General features: G+C 35.2%; 1 protein-coding gene across 1 annotated transcript in view; it reads left to right on the top strand.

Annotated features, from left to right (window-relative positions):
- LOC134810350 (uncharacterized) overlaps positions 1–24,867 on the top strand; it is a 180,137-nt gene that overhangs the window by 138,415 nt on the left and 16,855 nt on the right. Inside the window, exon 5 of the mRNA XM_063813361.1 lies at positions 23,573–23,626. The gene's annotated coding sequence lies outside the window, so the exon portion shown is untranslated. The remainder of the gene's footprint in view (positions 1–23,572; positions 23,627–24,867) is intronic.

Below are 24,867 nucleotides of genomic sequence, written 5' to 3' on the forward strand. Positions count from 1 at the left end.
TCCATCTCTTTATTTATGTATTCTACTTTTCTGAACTAATTAACCTTAGTTTTATTTAACTTCACTCATAATCCAGTTTAGAATCAATGATTTATGATTTCAATTATATCTTTGCCAGTATCCTGACCTGCTATTTCCCTTGGCCTTTTCATTGCTTTCATCTGAATGAAGACTGGATGAGTCCAAGTACTCATTTCCATTATGTCTCCTTGAACCATCTAAACACCATTTTGTTAAACTAAAAAGTCAATTCCCATTCCATTTTCTCCATCACAAATACACTATTGACTTTTAAGATTTATATTTTCAATACTCAATTAATTTCAAAACCACCTCATACAGTGGTTGTCAAATAAGTTTGATCTATGAAAAAAATGATTAGAGCTTGGGATTGCTATCCATAGCATTAGTAGCATGCTGCTTAACCTTATCAGCTGCATGCTCGACAATTATAAAATGAGTACCAACTGAAATAATTTTATATTTGATTTATTTTGGATAATCAGGTTTGCTGATGTTTATGATGAAATTTAAGTTTTGTTCTCTCTATGGAATTCAGGCATGATGTTTCCAGTTCATTCATTTTCTTACCTTCCAATTTATATATCTCTTATCTGGAAGGAACCACAAAACATACATTATTACCAGCTGACATATTCAGATGGATTAATGTACCAGAAAAAAAAAGTTTTCACCTTGGAAAGGAGAGTCAAGTCTTGATGCACTGGGGAGTAAAATGGGTATGTTTTGAAGGAGAAGCAGGATGACAAGAAAATTTCTAGTACAGGAATTATAAAACTAAATGCCTTAAAGGTCAGGAAAAGTTATGCAGGCAAGGTGTTCAAAAAATGCTTGTAAGTAACTGTGGATAAATAGAGTCCCTATGCCACCTAAAAGCATTCCAGTCCTACATATTATGTCAACCAAATAAAATAGCCCAGAATCCCCACTGTGAGGCTACTGGTCCAGAGAATTGAGTTCAGTGGATAAAAAGAACCCCAAGCAATAAGGCATAGAAGTCAACAAGCATATGTGGTGAGAAGTAAGCCCTCCAGCACAAAGGCATGTCTTTAGTGTTGTCTTATCAACACCGAGAGTTACCACGTTAGAGAATTATGTGCTTAAGGCTTTACATCTTTTATAAATATAAGTTATATTTCAAGGGATAATTTGTCATAATTCCATGCATTATCAAAAATAGAACTAAAATTCCCATAAGCAATAAGAACAATAACAACAAAAAAGGAATATCTATTGAAACCAGCCTTAGGGATTGAAATTGGAGATTTAGTGCTGTCAGGAGATTTTCTCTTTTTCCTTTCTCTTTTTTCCCCCTCTCTCTTCTCTCTATCCATTTATTTTTCATTCTCTTTGCATATATGTTCCATTCTCTTCTGTAAATGGGTTTTTCCTATGTCCAGCAACTTCATCCTATTGATAATCATGAAAGAGAGAGAGAGAGAGACAGAGAGAGAGAGAGAGACAAAGGAACATTCCCTTTATTCTATTATTCATATATTAATCCTATAGCGGTAATCTAATTTACTTTATTTGTGTCACATGTACTCTGCATGGAACAATAATTATTACTTGGATTATAGTTTACCATGAATGACCCTACTGGCCAGGCATAGGTTTTATTTCTATTCCAAGTGACCAAAGGATAGGTCTATAACCAGGGAAAATGAATAAGAATGCTTGATAGGCAAGAAAATTAATACTCACAGTTCACTACATATTGATGCCAATTAGACAGCTATACCTCAATGAAAATAAATTAATTAAAATCTTTCTTGAGAAAGAGAGAAACAAAGAGCATAAACGCAGGAGACTCAGAACCATATACTTGTTAAGATTATCAACAGTAAAGCCTGACTTCCTATCTGGAACATAGGAAAACATTTACTAGATTTTGTGATCTTGGATAACTTCTCTAAACTTCTTAAATCTCAGTTTCCTCTTCCATAAAATGGGAATAATTTTTCCCGGTATATCACCTACGTCTAAAATGGTCACCATATCATGATTCCAAGCACTTACCACAGAGTAAACATATGTAAAATACTTAGCACGGAAATAAACAGTATTTAATTTTCAATAAATAGTATTCAGTGCATTAAAGCTGTAATGCATTGATCAACTAATGAGAGAATGAACAGGAGATCTCACTAGGAGGCCAGGGAAAAATACATGAAAGGGTCAAGAGATGAGCTTTGTGGTATTGTTCTTTCAAGGTTGACTACAATGGTATTGAAATTTATTCTTTTGTTCTTCTACATTTTAAAAATTATCTGTCTAAATACAGTACAGCCCATAAGTGCAAAAACAGAAAACTATGAAAACAAAACAAAACAAAAAAAACAGTTGTATTTGTTCTTAGCTACATTATGTCATTCAAGCTGTAATTTCCATATGTTAGCTATGTTGCTGTCACTCCAAACAGAGTGATGGAAGTTAAAAAGTATTTAAAGGAACTTATAGTTATTCCCAGACATCTGGATATTTGTCATCATGGAGGCAAAACATCCATATATTTTCATCAAGAAGCTTTGAGATTAAGCAGCAATATACAGGGAATATCTAATAGGGGTTTCCTTTTTAATTTGTCTCTAGTGGTCATAAAGGTTTTGGTCTGGCATAATCCTAAATTTTTGTTTGTTTTGTTGTTCAATATGAAGATGTCATGTGCTCTGAATATATGCCATAAAGTTTTTCATAAACTTGGGATTAGTTTATATTGCTCTATCCTAGTGCTGTCTGTGGCAAAGGGGTGCATTTCACGATGGTGTCCATGGAGAAACAATGAAGCTACCAACTAGCAAAAACAAAGATCACTACTTTGCAGGAGCTCTATAAATATCAGGTTTTTGACACCTGGTTCCACATTAGTTGAGACAAATAGATTACCCTAAGGACCCAGGTAAAGATGAACAAGTTCATAAATTCAATGGTTTGCTTGCCTTGGATTTTTTTTCTCATAGCAAAGCTAAAATGTTATATTTTTCTTCCAAGATTTCATTTTTTCATTCTCATTTACCAAAGATATTTAAAAATACAATTCTTAATAAGATCCTGCCCAGTTCAGCAAAGATAATTAAATTTTGAGCAAATACATTTGACTGTTGGATCCACGTGAAGACCTATCCATGCCACTACTGGGCTGACTTTCCCTCAGATCCATTCCCTGCTTTCTTCTGCTAAGCTCTGTGTCACAGAGACTGAATTCTAGCTATTGCATTCTTAGCCTCCTGAATTAGCTGGCTTTTCTTGTGTTTGCCCAACAGAAGTTACTGGCAGGAGATTGGAGGATGGAAGAAAAGGAGAGGCCAGGGTATTTATTTTTGTGCCTTCCTCCCACAGGAAGCATCTCCAGCAGCTTTATCTTTTCTATGGCTCCAGCTCCTATTAGGAATAAAAAAAATTTACCACTATTTCAACTGCTATTGAGTCACTCCAGCTGCTGAACTACAGTAAAATCTCTTCCAGCCTAAGGCTAGGAGTGGAGGCATGTTTTTATTGCTAATCTTGAGGTTGCCTCACCACACTCAGAATTAATAGTTCTTCCATCATCAATTTGCTACATCAAATTCTCTTAGTTTTAAATAGTTTCTAGTTTCCTGGCTGGACACAGACTGCAACACCAATTATCATTACTTGCCTAGTTGTTAAATAGAGAATATACCATTTTTAAACAAGTAACTCTAAAATATTCCAAATAGTTACCAATTTTTGTCATTAAAATTAATTTTTTTTGTACTTGTACCAGCTTAATAAGATGAAAATGGGAAAATGTAGTTTTAAAATGTGAGCACATGGCCTCAAGCCACAATCATGGCCCCATTAAATAATTCTGCTCCCCTGATTTAGCTACAAAACATTGTATTGAAAGTTCAACTGCATAAGTTACTGTGTATATACTTATAAACTAGAACAAGCCTGTTTTTGTTCAATCTGGAAGGCACTTTCTCCCATATCCTCAAGGATCAATGTCATACAATGGCCTAATGAAATCCAAAGAGCCCCTTTTTCCCTGGAATTTTGCACAAACCAAAAAAAAAAAAAAAAAAAAAAAAAGGACAAGTTTAACTGCCATATTCTCAGGAAGGAGGAAAGTTGGAGTGATGAAGGCACTACATGCAGGAATTCCAAACTCATATGCCTTGAGTCTCTTCTATATCTCCTTGAATGGACATTAATAAGGATGCATCTTATCGGCCCATTCTACTTAAATCTGTATAATTGTGCCACTTTAACATTTTCAGCCTTCCAATCCTGTGGATTGTTGACCTAACAACTAACCATTTTATTCTTTTATATAGAAAAGTTCCTCCACTTTGGGAGGCTGTGGCGGGTGATCTTGAGGTCAGGAGATCGAGACCATCCTGGCTAACACGGTGAAACCCCGTCTCTACTAAAAATACAAAAAAATTAGCCAGGCATGGTGGCGGGCACCTGTAGTCCCAGCTACTAGGGAGGCTGAGGCAGGAGAATGGCATGAACCCGGGAGGTGAAGCTTGCAGTGAGCCGAGATAGCACCACTGCACTCCAGCCTGGGCAACAGAGCGAGACTCTGTCTCAAAAAAAAAAAAAGAAAAAAAAAGTTACTATTCTGTTGAAATTGGGAAAATATTCTGCAGAGGATTCCCAGCTAAATTGATGCAGAGAATAAACCAGGAGACAGCTCATGACTGTGATATGATTTGGTTAATTTATTGAACTTCTATCTCTCTGCTAAGCTATAAGTGCCATGAATATCTGCTCTAAGGAAAATACAGACATGAACAATTCAACTATGGCAGCAGGCTTGCCAAAAATCAAGCTACTAACACACTTACCAAAAACCCTTCTAATTAGCCATGGAATTACTCATAACTGACATTTGTTTAATATTTTAGAAAGGATGCATTTTTATTTATCTAACTTTATTGACACATTTCTGAGGAGGTAGAGTACATATCTGTAGCTCCATTGTATAGATAGGAACTGAGGCTCAGAGAGGTTTGATAACTGCCTCTATTCATGTCTATTAGTTTTTCTACAGCCTTAGTTACATCTATTATTTTGGCTCTAGAGCTATTCTTAAATTCGCTGTAGCCCTGATTCAACCACACATTTTTGCATTATTAGTAAACCTTCACTTACAGGTAATGACCTACACATAGGAAACACTAAAGTCTGATTTAAAACCAGGTTTTCAGGGCTCCAAACTCTGAGTTTCTCATACTTCACCATATTGTATCCTACAATTTGGCCTTCATGTAAACATACCTTGACCTACGATACTGTGAAACTGAGGAACTCCACTAAAATCTTACCAAAATAAGTTAATGGCTGCAGAAGACTGCATAGAGCTGAGCTAACACACTTTGCCCTTCAATGCTTGCTTCACACTGTGATGTCCTTCCTCTTTTTGAGCCTTTTCTGAACATTTCTCTAATATTGAAGCTTAGTTGCTTTGGATGCTAACATAGTGCACCTTGGGAAAACTTTGATTGCTACAAAGTGCATTCTTATCTTGAGTCAAATTCTGTCTTTCTAATCACAATTTATTAGACCAAAAGGTCCTAGCTCCACCTTTTGGGCTTAAATAAAACAAAGATTATCTCTGTTTCTCTTTTAAAAAAATACTTGCAAAAAACGATCACTCATTCAATGGCTTAGTCTCTGAGCAAAATATTGCCCGTCCGTTCACCCAGTCCTAATAGTGGAAAGTTTTCAGTTCCTTCTCCACCTCAGATAGTTTCCTCTGTATAGGCTTTGCTGAATCTACATAGCTCCTATTTTAAGGTTTCCAGCTCTAAGCACAATATTTCTGGTATGGTTATATTGAAAAAAAAAGAAGAGCAAAGCCTTTTCTGGACACACTGGTATCTGTTTCTGTTTTCTATCATCTCATCTCTCTCATGTCATGCATCACTCACACAGAGCTCATGGCAAGCACAGATTCCTACTGGTTCCCTCATGTCCTGCTGTAAAGTCATGTTTTCCCCTGACTCTTCTACTAGCATGTTTATTTTGAACTTAAATCAATTTTCATTTATTAAAATTCATCTTGTTTAGCAACATCATAGAGCATACATTTTGAAGTCAGATTTGGTATGGAAGCAGCTGCTCAACATTCAACAAAATCCATTTCCTCTTCTTCCTGGGCACACATATAGGTCACATGGATGTTTCCTACAGCTGCTGTACAAAGAAGCATACATTAGGTGGTTTGAAACAGAAATTGATTCTTTCACAGTTCTGGAGGTTAGAAGCCTGAAATCAAGGTATTGGCAGGTTTGGTTCTTTCTGAGGGCTATGAGGGAGAAGCTGTTCCATGCCTCTCTCCTAGCTTCTGGTGGTTGCCAGCAGTCTTTGGCATTTCTTAGCTTGTAGGTGCATCTCTCCAATCTCTGCCTCCATGATCATGTCGCATTCTATTTGTGTGTTTACATGGCCATCTTCTTCTAAGGATACCAGTCATACTGGACTAGGGACCAACCTTAATCCTGTTGTATGATCTCACCCTAACATAACTGTAATAATAATATCTGCAATAACCTTATGTCCAAATAAGGTCACATTTTAAGGTGTTGTATGTTAGGATTTCAATGTTATTTTTTGAAAGGCACAATTTATTTTTTATTTATGTTTTTTATTTATTATGTATTTAGTTTTTCTTCAACTTTTATTTAAGTTCTGGGGTACATTTGTTGGATGTGCAGGTTTCTTACATAGGTAAACGTGTGCCATGGTGGTTTGCTGCACAGGTCAACTCATCACCTAGGTATTAAGCCCAGCATCCATTAGCTAATTTTTCTGATGCTCTCCCTCCCCCTAGTGTTCTTACCGTTCAGCTCTCACTTGTAAGTGAGAACATGTAGTGTTTGCTTTTCTGATTCTGTGTTAGTTTGCTGAGGATAACAGCTTCGAATTCCATCCATGTCCCTGCAAAGGACATGATCTAGTTCCTTTTTATGGCTGCATAGTATTCCATGGTGTATATATACCACAGTGTCTTTATCCAGTCTGTCATTGATGGGCATTTGGATTGATTCCATGCCTTTGCTATTGTGCATAATGCTGCAGTGAACATACATGTGCATGTGTCTCTACAATAGAATGATTTATATTCCTTATAAATCATTACTGGGCGTATATACATACACCCAGTAATGGGATTGCTGGATCTAATGGTGTTTCTGTCTCTAGATCTTTCAGGAATCACCACACTGTCTTCCACGATGATTGAACTAATTTAAATTCCCATCAACTGTGTAAAAGCATTACTTTTTCTCTGCGGCTTCTCCAGCAACTGTTGTTTCTTGACTTTTTAATAATAGCCCTTCTGACTGGTGGGAGATGGTATCTCATTGTGATTTTGATTTGCATTTCTCTAATGATCAGTGATGTAGAGCTTTTTCTCATGTTTGTTGGCCACATAAATGTCTTCTTTGGAGAAGTGTGTGTTCATGTCTTATGTCCAGTTTTTAATGGGTTTTTTTTCTTGCAAATTTGTTTAAGTTTTTGTAGACTATGGATATTAGACCTTTGTCACATGGATAGATTGCAAAATTTTTTTTCCATTCTGTAGGTTGTCTATTCACTCTGATGATAGTTTATTTTGCTGTGCAGAAGCTCTTTAGTTTAATTAGATCCCATTTGTCAATGTTTGCTTTTGTTGCAATTGCTTTTGGCATTTTCGTCATGAAATCTTTGCCTGCAAGGCACAATTTAACTCATAATAACCATACTACCCAAACTTTCCTGCAGTTACATGTAGTTATATAAATTATATTACTGAGTTCTAGCTAGTGGAATGTGAGTGTATGTAACACTTCCACACTTGATTCACAAAAATATCCCATGCTCTTTTTTCCATTTTGTTGGCTAGATACAGCAATGAGAATGGAGAGCCACAGATGGAAAGGACCTGGGTCTCTGACTGCCTTTTGAGGATGGCCACCTCTTAGAGACCAATACTTGCCTTAGTTAAATGAGCTGAACATAGATGTATTTTATATTGAGCCATTATGCTTTAAAAAAATTATGGACTTTCCAAATCCTAACTAAATACTTGGATTGACTTCAGTTCTATCATTAACCAGATGTGTGAACTTGGGTGTTATTTAAACTTTCAAAGTCTGTATACTTTTCATAAGAAGAGATGCAATACCTATCATTCAACCAGTTATGCTGAGTCCCTATTAGGTATCAGGACCATGGTTCTGTACAATGAAAATAAAGATCCCTTTCCTCAGGTAACCTACATTCTTCTGAGGGAGATGAATGCTAAACATGTAATCAAATATATAAATATAGAATGTCCATAGAGATATAGACTAAAAAATGATCAAGATTTACATAGATTAACTGGGAGGGAGGCTCTAATAAGGTACAGTAGTCAAGAAGGCCTCTCAGGTATGGGAAGGGGTTGGATGTGAGACAAATGATGAGCAAAAGCCATCCATGTAAAGGGTGCTCTAGGGACAAGCTTTGGCAAGTTGAAGGAATTAAACCAAAACTAGTGTGATTAAAGCAAATGATAAAATGTCTGGAGCATAGGAAATAAGAAAGAAGAGAAATATGAGATGAAGTCAAACTGTAGGCAGGATGTATGTTATATAGGCTTATAGCTTATTACAAGATTTGGGTTCTATTCTAAGCGATTGGCAAACCAATTGGAGCATTTTATGATCTGATTTTTATTTTTAAAAGATTACTCTGATAACCATGTTTTCACTGGATAATAGGAAAAACATGGAAGCATTTACTAGGCATTTGGAGTAATCCAGGTGAGAAATAATGGTGACTTAGACTAGGATGGCAACAGAGGACACAGTGAAAAGTAGTTCGGTTGTCTTATAGCAAATAAATATGTATCTGGAATAATGATGATGATGATGAGAGCAATTGCAACAAAAATAGCAGTAATAATAATAATACCTGGCAATGAATTTAGCCTTTACAATTGGCTTTTACTCTTCAGCTTTCCTTTTCCATTTCATGCACTATAAACATTTAAATCTTATCTTATTAATATCCTTTCCTGGATCAGTAATAAAGTTGTCAACTTCTAATTCAAGAGTGAACACTTTTATTTCCTATCCATTGATAGCCATTATAATGATGTTAAATGAATGAAAATGATCTAATCCTACAACCATAAGCATAATAGAAAGTGAGACATCAGCAGACACTTAAAATATCTCTGAAAGATGAAAAACAGATGAGTTGATGGAATCCAGAGGGGGCTGCAGGTAAAGGGGAAACTAGGCTGCCCCTGGCAATAATGCAAGTGACCCCAGATGATTGGAGTGAAAAGTGGGTCTGAAAGAGAAAGAACAATTAAGTTCCTATGTTTGTAATAATTCTCCATCTCTAATCCAGAAGCCAGGTATTAACTACCAAAGCAAATATATACAACTAAGTAAACAGCCAAAGGAAAATCAGTCTCAGAGTAAATTTAGCTGCCTAGCAAGAAATGGGGCAACTAGTATATTCTAGCATTTAGAAAATTTTAAGCACAGTGACTGACACTCAGCTCTGTATCTTGCTTGGCAAAAGCAACCTGTCAATAAAACTCATTTATGAGTAGAGTGGTATCAAGCAAATATTTTATTGTATCATTTTAAAATATGAAAGAAAACAAAAGTAATGTAAGAAGTAGAAGGGCAATTTATTCTTAGAAAGATGTATGTGTGTGTGTGTGTGTGTGTATATATATATATATAAAATTCATAAAATAAAAGTGGCATTACTCACCAAATTAAGGATCAAAGGAAAAGAAATAATTACTAATTACAAAATTAGTAATTGAAAAATTGTTAGAAGATGAAGTCAAAGAAATTCCTCAAATATATATTAAAACACATAATCATAGGAAAAAGATAACAATGACAAGGTATTCATTTAAGACACTCAGCACTGAATTAGTTTTCTGAGAAGGGAGCATACATGAAATGGAGATAAAATTATTTTTAAAAAGTACAAGAATATTTCCAGAGCTATGGTAGATATGCTTAAACTAAAAGAGCTTGACAAATATTGAACAAAATGAGTAATACTTTAAAAAATTGAGCCAAAATTGAATACTTTGAAATATTGAACAAATATTGAACAAAATGAATAACACTTAAAAAATGCTTTCTAGAGGTATCATTGTAAAATCTTAGAAAACAGGAGTGTTCCATTTATCTAGTGCTGTGTGGCAGACCACTTCAAGATTTCGAGACTTCATTAATATGTGAAACAGCTTGATGTAGCCATTCCACAATGTATACATATATCAAAACATCATGTGTGCATCATGTTGTGCACTAATAGATACAATTTTTGTTTGTCAGTGTAAAAACTAAATTTTAAAAAACATGGCTTCAAACAACAGCGACATTAATTTTACTCACACATCTGCAGGTGGGGCAAAGCTCAGCTCATCTCTGTTCTACTTCATGTCAGCTCTGGCAGCTCAAAGGCTGGGGTTAAAGTCTTTGGAAACCTCACTCACTCGCATGCCTGGGCAACGGGAAAACTAAAAAACATCTGTGCTGAACAGCTGGGTTTCCTCAGGCATCTTTGTATCTCTATGTGGTCTCTCCATGTGATCCTTCCAGCATAGTGGCTTCGGGATAGTTAGACATCTTACATGTTAACTCAGGCCTCCTAAGGTACATAGCCAGAGAGAAAGAGAGAGAGAGAGAGAAAGAGAGAGAGAGAGGCAGACAGAAACTCTACCATTTTTCTTTTCTAATACACATTTTGTCTTAGAATTAAGATTAACAGAAAAGTTAGAAAGATAGTACGGGGTCCCTACATACCCTGCATTCATTTACCCCATTGCTAACATCTTAAATTAATCCATTATATTCATCATAACTCCTCAACCAATATTGATATATTATTATTAAAGAAACACCATCATTTATTTAGATTGTATTCCTTTTTCTCTAACATCTTTTGATGATTACTGGTAGTATTTTGCAGAATGTCCTTCATCTTGAGTTCATCTGATATTTTTCTCATGTTAAGACCAGGGTTATGTTTGTGTAGAGAGGAAGACCACAGAGGTGAAGTGCCATTCCCAATATAATACAGCAAGAGAACTTATCTTCTCACTGATGATGTTAACCTTGTTCACCTCACTAAAGTATTGTTTTTCAGATTTCTCTGTTGTAAAGTTATTTTATTTCCCTCCTTTCTATACTATATTATGTGGACACAAGTCACTAAGCACAGCCCATATGTGAGGAAGAACTCACACTCTGCTTCCCTGAGGGTGCAGTATCTACCTAAATTATTTGGCATTTTTCTCTATGGAAGATTTCTGTCTTCTCTCTCATTTAGTTTTCAATCGTAGTGGTACAGACTCACAGATATTTATTTTGTACTTTGGGTTATAATTCAATATCTTATTCATTTTGTTGCTCACATTGTTTCAGCTTTGACCATTAAGCATTTTTTCAGTTAGAAAGTGTTCCTTTGAATTACCGCCATTGTTTTGTTTTTTGAGCAATACCCTAAATTTTAGCACATCAACATACTCCAGGTTCATCTTGTACACTTTCCCTCCCAGCTCTAGAACCAAACATTTCTCAAAGGAGCCCTGCTTACTTTTATTGGAGAATGGAGTTAGAAACTGTCTGAATGCTGGAGTACTCATTGCTTTTAGGCTTTCTCAGCAAATGGAGCAAGGAAATATATGTATGCATACTAACACGTGTATTATATATACATATGTGTATATATACACACACATATAATATATATAATTTTGCTTTTATATATCTATCAATATCTGTATTAAGCTAGACACAAGTCCCTACAAATATCTCTGATTCTAGTCTGGTACCTTATGCTTCATTCCAGCCTTTCCTCCTTGCTTCTCTGTAACTGCTAACTCCAACAGAAAAAACCTGGCTTCTACCACCTGCCATCTATTTACTTATTGTTCAATTCTAGTATATATGTGCAGAATTTCAGAATTCTTAACCTGTACTCCCATGACAAACAACTTTAGCAGCAACAATCCAATGCTTATGTATAGTTTCCTGGTCTTTATTCTTCCAGTTTTCAGTCATTTCCGAAGTTATTTAGCTGAATACTTATTTTCTCCACCCTTTTCAGTGAGATTATATCACACATTTGTAATACAGTTAGATTATTTTGCAACAGTCTGCATTCTATCCTGGGATCTCCTGTATTCCTGGTTAATTTTTTTAAAATTCATCTATTAAGCTTTATTCTTAGTCCTTGAAGTCCTATGGATTTTGAGAAAAGGAGGGGTCAAACAGTATCATTTTGATTCATTCCTTAGTCATAAAAACATCTTCAGTTCTTCAACTCATCTTAGTCAACCTTCTCCCTTCCCAAAGGCCCTGGTGCCATTGATAGATTTTCATCTCTATGGTTTTCCCTTTTCCAGAGTATCATTTCAATGCAATCATATGGTATGCAGCCTCACAGGACTGATTTTTTTTTCACTTGGGAATATGTACTTACGATTCATCCATGTTGTTGTATGGATTAATTAATAGCTTATTTGATTTGATCATGAAACAACATTCCAAAGTATAAATCTTTACTTTTTGTCCATTATCCTGCTGAAAGACATTTTGGCTATTTCTGTTTTTTTTTTTTTTTTTTTTTTTCTTTTTTTTTTATTATACTTTAAGTTTTAGGGTACATGTGCACATTGTGCAGGTTAGTTACATATGTATACATGTGCCATGCTGGTGCGCTGCACCCACCAACTCGTCATCTAGCATTAGGTATATCTCCCAATGCTATCCCTCCCCCCTCCCCCCTCCCCACCACAGTCCCCAGAGTATGATATTCCCCTTCCTGTGTCCATGTGATCTCATTGTTCAATTCCCACCTATGAGTGAGAATATGCGGTGTTTGGTTTTTTGTTCTTGCGATAGTTTACTGAGAATGATGGTTTCCAATTTCATCCATGTCCCTACAAAGGATATGAACTCATCATTTTTTATGGCTGCATAGTATTCCATGGTGTATATGTGCCACATTTTCTTAATCCAGTCTATCATTGTTGGACATTTGGGTTGGTTCCAAGTCTTTGCTATTGTGAATAATGCCGCAATAAACATATTTCTGTTTTTTGACATCTATCACTTTTTAACCAACCTTGAAAGTCACACAGCATCACTTAGGTTACATTAAATTCATTAGGAGCAAGTCACGAACATCAGCCCATATTCAAGTGGAGAGAAATTAAACCCAACCTTTTGTAGGATGAGCATCAAAGTGTTTGTGGTCATATCTTAAGACCACCTCAAAAGGATAAAGAAAAATATCCTGACTGTCTTCAGGGATTCTTCAACTCTCCAAACTCAGTTCATGAGTGTTGGAATAATTATCTATTGCTATGTAACAAATTATCACAAACTCTGCTTCTTAAAATACTATTCATTTATTATCTCACAGTTCTGTGGGTGGGACATCTGGAACAGGGTATTCTTTGCTCAGGATATCACAAGGCTAAAATCAAGGTGTCAGTAGGACTAAGTTTTTGTTTGAAGGCCATAGGGGAGAATCCCCTTCCAAACTCATTTAAATTTTTTGTTTGTTTGTTTTGTTATTTGTTTGTTTTTTTTCCAAGATAGATTTATTATTTGTGCTTATAAGACTGAGATCCCTGTTTTCTTATTGGCTGTCAGCTGTCAGCAGAGGATAGCTCTCAGCCCCTAGAGGATGCCCCTCCTCACTGGCCCTTCACAATGTAGCTGTTTGCTTTTTCCTAGGTCAGCAGGAACACGTGTCTCTGACTTCTTGCTCTGCTTCTTTCGTATCTGAAATCAAAATCTAGATGTAAGGGGCTCATGATGAAGCCAAGTCCACCCAGATAATTTCCCTTTCTTAATGTCAGTTGTGCCATATAACATAATCTAATCGCAGAACTGACAGACATCACCCTCATTGTACTGGGGATTATTCAAAGTCTATACACCAGGACCTGAGGATCTTGGGGGTCATCTTAGAATAATATCTACCACAATCATGGATTATACTTAAAGTAAATGGCATACCTTTGACCAGCTATTGGAATGTCACAAAGGAGAATTTATTTGCATATGCTTTCTTGAGTGGCAGAGTAGAAATCTCATTGAAGTAGATATTGAAGTATGTATCTACTGAAGTATGTATGGGGCATTATGCACACAATAATAATGTAAAAAAGTATTGGTTTTTAACTTTTAGGTTCAATTCACAGATGAATTATGAAGTTTTGTCATAATAATGGAGTAGAATTTAAATGTCATCAATCTTGACAATACAAAAGTCAAAGTATGGCTCATGCAAGTTGGTGGGTGGAAGAAGTATGAGAAGTAAAGAAATGATTATGGGTATTGATATACTTACCTAGCAATAAAGGGATGGTATATACTGTCTAAAATTGAAAAACAAACAAAAACTTTAAAAAACAGAAGTTTAAATGAGAGGTTAGCAAAATTTTTCCTTTAGAAGGCCAGATAGTAAATACTGTAGGCTTCGCAAGTGATACGGTTTCTGTTGCAACTACTCAGGCCAGGCATTGTGGTATGAAATTATCCATACAGAACCCTAAACAGATGGATAAGGCAGTGTTTCAATAAAACTCTATTTACAAGAACTGGCAGCAAGCTGGATTTGGCCTACAGGCCATGGTTTGTCAATCCTTGGTTTAAAGAATATTCTTTAAAGACATAAAAAGTAAAGTAGTGCTGTAACTTTATTAAGAAGAGGTGAGGATGAAGCAGATTTTTAAGTAAGCTAAATCTTTACAGCCACAGCATAATAAGCAATAAATGATGGCTAAAGTTAAAACATCAAGAAGTGGTACTATGAACAATCATTTAGAGAAAATTGAGGCAATTAATTTAAACACTGAAATCACAGATTATTGCTTCCAGGGAGTGTGTTTGCAGTGGGGAGAGATGGGGTAGGAACTACTGCTTGTAAGCATAAACTACTTTGTACTATGAGAACTTAAATATTTGCATATTACCTTGATGACAATTTTAAAGAATAAACTATTGAATAAAACAAATTTGTAGACAGAGCCTCCATTTACTAAATTGATTGACCCATTATCGGTTTTGATTACTATTATTATTAAAATCTAATTATTCCGAAGAATATATTATTTCTTATTATTTATAAGGCTACAGCAAGAGTTTTTATAAATTCCATGGTAAAATTTAGAGATTGTATGTAACTATATTGATAGAATTTCCTTGATGACCAGATTTTGCCTTATTTTTTTAATAAAAGACTAGTAGACAATGATATGACATTAGTAAATTTATGCAGTTTTCTAAGAACTAAACAACCATTCTGTGAATACAACTTTGTAGGAAAAAAAACAGTATTTATTTCAATTTTATGGTGAAAATTTCTGTTTGTCCATTATTAAGATTTATGGTGATTTTCCTGTTCTGTATGTTCTTTAGATATTCTTGGCAGTGGTTCAGCTATCTCATATGTGAATCTCCTTGAGACTACAGTAATTTTCCATGACACCATTTGTTCTGGTCAGAGATAACATTTTAGCCCAACAGCCTGTACTTTATAATATTCTTATCTTTAAGGACTTCCATTCCACATTACTAATGCTTATTTTCTATTTTTTAATGCAAATGCTATTTTTCTTTATATAAGAAGTGAAATACAAATGAGACAAGTAGTTTCATTTTTCCTTTGGTATTTGTTATTATGATTCGCTGTAGGCAACAAATCAATATTGTATTTGTTGCACATCCAAACATATGAAACATGAATTCCACAACACTTTTTATTGAGTTATAGGGTACCCCATTGATTTGTAATCAAAAGAAAATGCCAGTGTGTTTTCTGAGCATTGCATTATTTTCATAAAATTATAGGCAATGTGTTACTATCCATTGGAGAGTATTTTATTAAAAACTATTAATAATAAAATCAGCACATCATCAAATTAACAATTTTTATGGGTACTATTAATTTGGTTAACTCTCAGATTGTTCTTTCTATGACCATATGATTATGAGAAATGAAAACATAATAAAAATACTCATGGAAATTAGAAAACTGGTTCAAATTAACCTATTACAGTTTTGTTTTTACAAGTGTTTTCACTATTTAAAGAAATATAATATGTCACTTATTTTGAGCAAACTCAAACAAATGTTAATCTTAAAATGAAAAATGAAAAAGCACTCTCTTAAGATTATCAGTCTAAACTATACCTAAGTGTAGCAACCAGAAAATTTCCTAATTATTTGACTTGAAGTGTCTAGTAATATTTATAACAATATTTGTAATAAAACTAACATATATGTCCTACTTACCACTTGTCAGGAACTATACTAAGTGCTTTATATATACAGCATTTCCTTTAATTCTCTCAACACTCTACAAATATGTGTTATCCCCTTTTAAATACAGCAGAAAACTTGGGTCTGAGGTATTAAACATTGTGCCTTGCAGGATAAACATTTGAACAAAAGTTAAGCTCAGCAGAGGCTGAATTTGAATTAAGAAATTTAAATTCAGTTCTTCACTTCATAAATTTTTCTGTGAATAAAGAGATAGAGGAACAGAGAGGAAAGATAAAACCCTGAAATATGTTCATACCCAAAAAAGGGGAAGGAGGGAAAGTAGGCAACCTGTAAAGCTTTAGATAAAAAAAGAGACGCCCGTTAGTGTTTCATCAGCTGAAAGTATAAATGCCCTAAGTTGGGAAAATATTTCTGTTCTTTTAACTGATATTATTTGACTATCATGAAAGGAGAACCAGGAGAAATTTGGAAAGAGGAATTTGAAGCCGTGTTCTTTTAAAGAGTTAGAGATTAGAGACAAGACAGCAATGACAGTGATGAAAATGGTTGACAAGAAAGGGTTAGGTGAAACAAGAGAGACGTGCAGGATTGGAAGCGATAGCTTTATCATACACAGATGGTTCTGAATTGCTAGGCATATAGGCTATCCTAGATACAGGATGAAATAATGACAGAACTCTTCCTGGTATGGGAGTGAAGGGGATGTGTTTAATTTGGAGCTTAAAAGCTATCAAAACCATATACATTGTAGAAAAAAAGTTGAAATCCTGAAAACCGTTTAACCATGTTTTAAGATTTTGTCATATATTGTATCCATACCCTCCAACAAAGGTACACACACACACATGCTTCTAGATCTGCATTATTTCTCTCTGTAATAGCACCACCATGTACCCCGTTAACCTCATTATGAACCTAGCGGTCATTTCATACTTGCTTTTCTATTCTACTCACATCTGTGCAATCAACAAGCCCTTTCAATTCAACCTTCTAAACATCTCTATTCTCCTGCTCTTGATAACTATAATGGCCTCAATGTAACTCACCCTGTGCATAATCTTTCCACTCCTACAACTCCCCAACCCATTCTCTGCACTGCCTCCCAGCTGATATTTTTAAAGCACGCATACCCACTTACACACAGTGATTATAAGGTATCTATGTTCACAGCTCTGCAAGAATTACTTATGTCCATGGGAGCAGTCGTTTGAAATGCAAGGTTGTTCAAACATCATTTCCAGCCTCAATGCATACCACCACCACCCTTTGCCCCCAGCAAAATTGAGCTAACTTTATTTGCTTGAACATATCTTGCTCCCTCCTACCTGTACACTGGCTGCTCCATTTGCTTAGAATATTCCTTCTCACCTGTGCATGGACTAGTCCACTTGGAAACCTTCTGAAAGTTATAATCACTTCTCCAGTCTTAAAACTTTGACTCCAAGGCAGGCTTATATGCTTGTCCTCCATGCTGTCTCCAAGTGCTCTGGACATATCTTTACTCCTGCAGTTATACTGGGCTATAATTTGTTTTCTTATGTGTCTCCTTTTCCTACTTACACCTTAATCTTAAAAGTTGGACTAGCTCTTTAAATTTTATAATTCCTATGTCTACTATAGTTCCTGGGACACAATAGTTTTATAAACAGTTGTGAATAATAGACGAATTAAAGTAGTTTATTTTTAATTAAAATTTCTTTCCTCTAGTGAAGACCTCCAGCTATTACACTAAGTTCATGACACTTTTTTCTGTGTACATTTATGGAGGAATATTAGACTGTTTTCTATTTCAAATTTATTTGAAAATATTTGTAATCAAAGTTATTGGATTTACTTTCATCCAGAACTTGAAATAAAACACGCTTTGAAAAATAATTTTTTATCTTTCTTCTCACAATCACATAAAATCCTATAGAGAAATATAAACAGAATCTGTACTTGATGTTAATTCTGTGAGATTGGAATTAACAGGCAGTGCTGAAAGGATGATTCTTCATAGCACAGGCATCTTTTCTAAAGTAAAAGTATTTGGGGCTACAAAGAACTCATGTCCTCATGCTGCCTACAACAATGTTTTAATATTGGAGGAAATATTTCCAGTACACCACCTTATTAATTTTTAAACAGAAGAAAATTTCTTTCAATACTTTATAACAAATCAATATCAGCTGATCTGTCAAGCTTATCATCATGTGAATAGTATAAGAATATATACCCTAAAGTAGTTTTAGTCTATACAGAGTATTGTTTTGCAATAGGAAAAAAAATTGCTACCAAAGGGTTTACAGAAACTGAAACAATCATGAAAAAATTTACTCAATTTAACAACTGTTCAATTCAACTACTGGTGACTGCACAGTTACTAAATACTCAATTTTTTTAAAAAAAGAAAAGTATATGACACATCCATACTCTGGGTACTTATTTTGCAACTTAGAAAATTGAAGTGTAATACTAAATACACGAAGTAAATGAGACGAGGATATGAGGGCAGAATAGTTTAATTTTTAATATATTATGTTAAAGTTTTCATACGTTAGATGATCCCTATCACCATGATTGTGTTTTGCGTCTGACACAACAGACAATGGAATTCTGGTGGCCAAAGAGTGAAGATGAGTAGAGTTAGAGTGCTCCATTTCTCAAGGGAGCAGGGACCTCGCTTCTACCCAGAGAAATCTAGTGATAAATTTCTTTTTATTTTAATATAACTGGTTGAGCTGATTGGAGTGGGGAGGTGGAGGGAGCAGATGTTATGGTGGGAGGGGTCTGTGAAAGAGGGAAAAAAATAAATCCCTAAAAGCAGAAGATGAGTGGTTCCTAAAAATATATTGTTATTAAAATGTTTGTTTGAAATTTTTCCTCTTCCGCCTTCTAAAAGAAAACATAGAAAGGAACATAAGGTTAGAGTTTAAAATATGCATCCATATGAGCAATGCCTCTAAAGATATTTGTGTTACTGAGTTATAAATCATAGGAATCATCTGTGAACTGTATAAAAAGTGGAGTTTCCAAGGCAGGTTTGGAAGGGTTTTATAGAAAAAGCAAGGGACCTACCTTTAAGAAAATGGGTAGTCTCAAACTTACTCTACACATCATTCATAATCTAAAAATTTGTAGGGACATGGATGAAACTGGAAACCATCATTCTCAGTAAACTATCGCAAGAACAAAAAACCAAACACCGCATATTCTCACTCATAGGTGGGAATTGAACAATGAGATCACATGGACACAGGAAGGGGAATATCACACTCTGGGGACTGTGGTGGGGAGGGGGGAGGGGGGAGGGATAGCATTGGGAGGTCTACCTAATGCTAGATGACGAGTTAGTGGGTGCAGCGCACCAGCATGGCACATGTATACATATGTAACTAACCTGCACAATGTGCACGTGTACCCTAAAACTTAAAGTATAATAAAAATAAATAAATAAATAAAATTTAAAAAAAATTTCAAAACACTAAAACAATATTTGTCTGAGGGAGTCTAAATATGAAAACTAAACTCTTAATTATTAATTTAATTTGCATTTTGTTAGTAAGATGCTGTAGTGATAATAAATTTGCAATCCCTCTGTACATAACATTCATTGATTTATGAATGCCTCTATAATTATTTAAAGGTGTTTCTAATACAAAATAATTACAACATAATAAATGAAAATGTGGTACTTTTGAATCTAAATTTTGTATGTCAGAAAAACAATTACTTATCAATCATTTCACCTAGAATAAAATAAAGTTATGACTTTCTAAAATTAAATATGATGAGCCAGAAAAGCTTAATTTCACTTCATTCATGGATTTATCTCATATTCCTTAACGAAATGTAATATGAATTAATTTGCCATTTTGTCATTAAATCTAGGTGGCACTACCAGTTAATGTACTAAGTGAGAACCATTGTTGTTATTAACAATACTTGTAAAATAAAGTACTATAAATATAACAAAGTGGTTACTGGAGATATGCCAAAGCTGGCACTGCAGATCAATTGATCACCCTAACTTTTGTAGATTCAGGTTGTTCGCCGCAGTACCAGGACACTGCAGTCATCTCCCAACTGCCCACAAAATGAAAATAGCTGGCATGCATATGGAGTTTTTTTAATTGCAAAGAAAGTCTGATAGTGGATCCTAGAATAAACACACTTCCTTTGTGCTCCCCCACTTCTGTCCAAATCTGAAAAAGACCTCCATATGCTTTAAATATTATAGCCTGACACATACACCTATGCAATGAAAACTTACTCTGAGCTTCCTTATCACCTCCCTCCAAGTAGATTACCTTATATCAGAAATTACATGGAACGCATGGAATGTCTTTGCAAAAATGTATCCCACAAACTTCACAGACAGGAAGAAGCCAATGTGAAATCTACTATTTAATTCTGGTGGCTTAAATTAGCTATTTATTCACTAAGCATTTTTTCTTTCAGTCCAGACAAATAGTGAAACTATATCTGCCAACCTCCCTTGCTATTAAGTGTGGTCATGTGGCCGAGTTTTGGCCAGAGAAATATAGCAGACATGGTATATACCCTGTAAAGCCTTCCTGTTATCATGTACTCTCTTTCTTCTCACATCTGACAGCTGGATGTTGATGGCCAGTACTGTTCTGGAGTCTCATGTTAACTTCTGTTAAAAAAAAAAAAAAACTAGTCTACAGTATGTAATCTAGTTAACAGATAAGAGCTATGAGGAGACTAAGGCTTATTATGGTCAAGTGTCCTGCACAATTAAACTAGAAGCTTCCAATTTTGTATAATAGTGAATTCCACTGCCCTATAATTATTCCTGTTTTACAGCTGGGAAAAACTGACAAGGTCACAGATGCCCCTTTCACCTTTTCTAATGATTGATATTAATGGCTTCTTCAAATTATGAGTATGTTCAAGACCATGTGCTTCTCTTCTTTGGAATTTGATGAGATTCGTTCATTCAACAAATTTGTTTGAATACCCATTATGTACCAAGTATTGTTCTAGATTCTTGGGAAACACAGTGAAAAAATACAGGTAAAGAATCTTGCCTTGTAGAGTAAGTTTCTATGCTGTAAATACCTGATGTAGAGAGAATTGATTAATTACAGTGCAATTAATTAAGCAAACATTTTTAAGCCACTGGTAGTCTTACATTTCTGCAGCACATTCAGGGAGGACCTTTGATGTTTAAAATAAACACTAGAAGCTGTGAAAATATGAAATGCCAAGTCTAACCTCAAGAATGGTCTCCATGGACAGATAAGCCAGAGATACACACAATTTCTATCAGACATCTTTAAGTACCACTTTACATCCTCTCAGCATGACCTCTTTCTGGACCTTCATCCACCTTTGATTGCCAATTGCCATGAAGTCGGCCAGCTTTGAATGGGCTCAGACTAATCTCTTATAGACGGAACCTGACAGTGCTTGGGTACTGTCCTCACTGCTCCCTTTCACCTCCCATCCTTGAAGTTTCCTGTTAGTGCTAAACTTCAAGCTGCAGAGAGAATGACTCAAATGCAATTGAGAAGAAAGAGGGCATTAGCACATCATAGAACAAACTTTTGACCAGTGGAAGACAGCAGCCAGCATATAATTATTTCTCGGCTCTGCACTCTGGACAGAGAGTCCTGAGATGCACCATTTATATGGGCTCTATGAGGATGATTCCTCAAGAAAAACCAATTAGTTGTACTTGATAACAAGCAGTACCCATGTCAGGAATTCACTCTCTTGAGTTTAATTTCTTCTCTTTCCCTATATCTTCCTCCCTTTTCTCCTTACCTCTGCTTCTTTATGATTATCTGATCTGGTTAACTATTAGCATACACAATTTTGCCCCCGTCTCTGCTTTCTAGGAACACTTATTACACATGGCAAAATGTGGCAGTGATCACAAGAGATTTGTGAATGATGTGATATGAGGGTATACAAAAATAGATCTGTTTCTCGGTGTGGTTTCTAGGTATGTCAGGAAAGTCAAGGAGAAGGTGGGTTTTTAGGGTTTATTTTAAAATATAAATATATTCCTGACAGATGAAGAAGGATACAATTGGCGTTCAAGTTTGAATAATGTTGCAAATGTGTGTGTGAAGGTAATTAATTGTGGGATGTGACCACAAACAGTAAACGGGGAGAAGGTTCTTTAGAAGAAAGTGGAAGTTAAGGCTAACATTGAAGATGGTGAATACTATAGACACACAATGCTAAAAATAACACACACTTCTTTCAGGTTACCATGTTTGATGCCAAGTCAATAGGAAGCCAGAGCCTCATAAAGGGGACAGAGAAAGAGACTGGACAGTGGTTGAGAAGCATCTTCTCAAATTGTATCTTGCATAAAATTTTTCTGTACAAAATTCTGGGTCCCGTCCTTTGAGATTGTGATTCAGGTCTGGAGAGGGGCCTTGGGTCTTCATTTCTACTAAATTTCTAGATGCTGCTGCTATATCTATTAGGCGACCACATTTTGAATAGCACTGGTTTAGAAAATGTCTGTCCTTTCTGCATATCAGTCCTAGAGGTGGCTTGGAACTCTGTGTTTTTCAAATTGGAATATTCCCTCTTTACCATCCTTTAAGTGCTTTCTGAGTACATGTGCACTTTACATAAGTTAAGACATTTATTTAAAGCAATGTATACAGCATCTAATTTGTGCACAGCTCTGTGGTTGATGCTGACAGAGAAACATTGCCAGCTAAGCCTGAGAGATTAACTTTTCTAATTATCTCAACACTAACCCACATTCTACAGAGAAGATTGGGTTTCTGCTGCAATAAGACACAGAAAAGAAAATTTTAATGGGCTGGAAGCATCCAGAGGGACATGAAAAAGGAAGATTTAGAGAGATAGGATGTCAAACATGGTCTCATCTTCCTGTTGTAATTTTCCTGACTCTCTGCCACTGGGTATTATTTAGCCAAGGAGGTGATCAGTCTTTGAGTAGGTTTCAAATACAAAGAAGAAGCAGAATGTAGTGTATGTAATCTCAAATTTGCCCATTGATTTCACAGATTCCTAGGTCAGTTTCTGAGTGCCACACTTCACTTCAGGAGGGAACAAGACAGAATAAAACAAGCATGTAATATGAGGTACCATGAAGAGAACTGGGATACTTATTGTGAAAAGTAGATTCATTGTGCTAATGGGTGTTGACTATGACAAATATTATTTTCTAAAAGGCTGCCATATGAGATACTAGAAGATAGAAACAAAAGAAAAGAAGGCTAATGAATGGAAGTTAAAATGAAACAAACTGGATCAATCTTTATAAAATTTGTCCACAGGAAATGTGCTGCTTGGTGAGAAAGAAAGTTTGATCGTTACTGGAGCTGTTCAAGGTGAGTCAAGTTAGCTGACTTCTAGTTGGAAATACATTTTATAAAGGTTTAGAAAATCCTTTGCCAATAATTCCAAGTTGATAGAAAAAAAATGACTTTTCTTTTTTGTAATTGCATATTTGCACAAATTCCAGAAGACCTGAATTCATAGGTGAAAATTTCATTTTGTTCATAGTACTAAAAACCGTATAGATGAGTGATTTAAAACATAATATGGGAACAAAAAAGCCATCCTCAGGTCAGGGCACTGGGTCTGCATTAAACACAGCAGGGCCCTGGTGAACATTTAAAGCCCTCAGTGGGAAGTGATTATCTTTCTACTCTCTAGGTTTGCCTGAAATTACCCAGTCTTGTCCATGCTGAGTCCTGAGTGTTAAGGGAAATTAATTGATGGTTTAATAAGTGAGAAATGAAAAGAGAGTTATATTCTGCTGTGCTAAATTTTAAATAGAGTTTCATTTTCTTGCAGTGTCCATTAACTTATATTCACCTAGAATGTGAATTACTTAGGTTGTAATTTGAGACCTAATTAGAGTAAAACAATTTATCTTATTGCTGTTGAGAATTCTTTACCAGGTACTCTTAGCAGCATAAATTTTGAAAATGGTTAAACTAGGAAATTCTGGCAACCCATTTATTTATGTCTTAATGAGAGAAAGGAAAGAGAGAGAGAGAGAGAGGCAGAAAGGGAAAGAGAGAGAGAAGAAATAACACCACAAATTTTAACACATAGAAAGAGAAAAGGGGGGCACATAAAATATCAATCATAAAAGGTCTATGGAGTTCTTTTTAAAATGTCTCTTCCTAAGTTTTTCATGCACATGCTTAAGATTCGGCACCATAAAAGCAAAAGCATAATGTATAGTAAAGTATGGGACTTGTTTCCCTTTAGTTATAAAGGGGATACATGTTGTATTTTCCTATGTCAGAAACTATTATTTAATTTTTTTTAATTTAATGGCCAGAATTAGAGTTTCTAGAGAAACTCAAAGACAATAGAAAAGACAAAAACAGGAACACTCAAGGAAATGTTAGCTTCTCATATCTGCAGCTACAGGCAAGTAATAAATGTAGCCTAACTCATAGCCAGATAAACCTAAATCCTCACACTTAGGTCTATTTAACTCAGTTTCTTTCACCCAATTCGTCATGTTCAAATTGCAAAAAAAAAAATTACAACACTTGCTGAAACACAAAAGACACATACGTTGAAGAGACAGAGCGAGTGTCAGATCCAGATT

Source organism: Pan troglodytes, chromosome 5 (assembly GCF_028858775.2).
Source record: "Pan troglodytes isolate AG18354 chromosome 5, NHGRI_mPanTro3-v2.0_pri, whole genome shotgun sequence".
In the NCBI taxonomy this organism is placed as follows: domain Eukaryota; kingdom Metazoa; phylum Chordata; class Mammalia; order Primates; family Hominidae; genus Pan; species Pan troglodytes.